Genomic DNA, 2206 nt, shown 5'->3' on the forward strand with positions numbered 1-2206 from the left:
TGTTGCAAGTAGATGGCGAGAATTGATTTATTTGTAAAAAACTCCCTACCGTCAGTTAAGTTTAACATTGACCGTTAGTTGACCATGCAAAGACAATATTACCCTTAACAATAATTTGTAAACGAAAATAACTAAAAAAAAACCAAAATTATTGGTGCAAAAAGCACAAACCCTATTTTTTGACAATTTTATCCTTGTCAATTCTAAAAATTTACAATATCATAGGTAAAGATTATGACTATTTCATTTTTAAATTTTTAATTTTATCTTTCTTGTAGGAATTTTAAGGAAATATCAATAATTTAAAGAGGATTTTTTAATTTTTTAATTTTAACTTTTTTATAGGAACTTTAAGAAAATATCAATAATTTAAAAAGGGTAAAATAACTAATAATTTTGGTTTTTTTTTAGTTATTTTCGTTTATAAACTATTGTTAAGGGTAATATTGTCTTTGCACGGTCAACTAACGGTCAATGTTAAACTTAACTGACGGTAGGGAGTTTTTTACAAATAAATCAATTCTCGCCATCTACTTGCAACAAGCCCAAACCTCAAGGGAGGTTTTTAAAAATTACCCTCTTGAGTGATATTGCGATAAGGGTAATTTTGGAAATTAATGGCTACACACAGATATTCACTTAGTTAACGTATATATGTTTTATTTGTGATTTGTGAATAAAATATTTTTCATATTTATACACAAAAAAAAAATTATGAGCGAAATATTTTTTTACTTTTTATGATAAATTAAAAGTTACATTTTCATTCAATAGAGTTTAAATTCAATTATAATATTAATAGTTCAAATAAAATTCGATGTAATTTGCTTCACTACAGTTCAAATAATATTGTTGTGTTATAATTGAATTGGTAATTGTGAAATTAAATATTTAAATATATAGTTGCAAATTTATGATAAACTGATAATAAAATGTTAATTGTTCTCTTAATAATTAATAAAAATTATTATTATTATTATTATTATTAGTAGTAGTAGTAGTAGTAGTAGTAGTAGTAGTAGTAGTAGTAGTAGTAGTAGTAGTAGTAGTAGTAGTAGTAGGTGTTTAATTATTAGTATTGTTCTCTAAATTGTGTACATTATTTTATTTTTGTTAATTTATTTGTTTTTAGTTGTAAATAGAAATGAAAATTATCTTTACTAGAAAAATAAAAAATAAAAATCCATGGGTATCCATGGATATCTATATCCGAATGGATCAACTCCACATTCAGCCTCCAAGGATGGATATAAATAAAGTAATGATACAGCCACAAACTCTTGTACAAACTTATTTTGTACAAACTGACTTGCATTAATTCATTAGTTGAATGAAAATATAAATTAATAAAAACAAATCATGTGGGCCAAGTGATATTTAATTCAACCAATCTTATCATGCCACATCAGTTTGTACAAAATAAGTTTGTACAAGAGTCTGTGGCTGTATCATTACTCATATAAATATAAATATCATGGATAAAAATAGATTTGTATATGCATAGACAATGTCCACATATATATGGATATTTACCATCCCTCTTTTTTGGCTCGCCTCTAAATTCATGATCAAACTACCTCCTCCCGCCTCCTCTTTTCTTTCCATTAAAAGTACTTGAATAATCAAAGACATATTAATTCATTTCTTAGTCTTAACGGAAATTCAATTAAACACTTTAATATTTTTTTAATAAACTTTTTATACCCACCCCATTTCATAATTTTTAAAATTTAATTGAAAAATATTTTCTTTTGAGAAACTTATAAGAATTTATAGTTATGAAGATAGAGAGCATGTAATAAGAATAATATAATTAAGATTTTTGAATTTATATATATTTTATAAATGAAACCATAAACTAAATATGATTTTTTAGGAGAAAGTATTATGGCCAAACGGTTGATTTTAGATTAAGGATATGTATTTTACAATTTAAATTGAAGATATTTTAGGAAATAAAGTTTTGCTGGGGTGTTATAAGGATTTAGAGGGGTGCTAAAAGCTCGGTCGCATTTTGTGTGCCCAAAAAATCCATTGTTATTGGGCCTGTGCGATGGTCAAATGCTTGCATGGCTCCTCTCAATCTCTGGGTAATTATGTGATTGCCAACCGAACACATCCTCGAAACTCAACCACACAAATTGGCAAAACTGGTACTAAGGATTGAGGAGTAGGGACGCTGTACAACTTTTCTGTTTCCCCGTAT

This window comes from Citrus clementina, unplaced genomic scaffold (genome assembly GCF_000493195.1).
Source record: "Citrus clementina cultivar Clemenules unplaced genomic scaffold, Citrus_clementina_v1.0 scaffold_5, whole genome shotgun sequence".
NCBI lineage: Eukaryota > Viridiplantae > Streptophyta > Magnoliopsida > Sapindales > Rutaceae > Citrus > Citrus x clementina.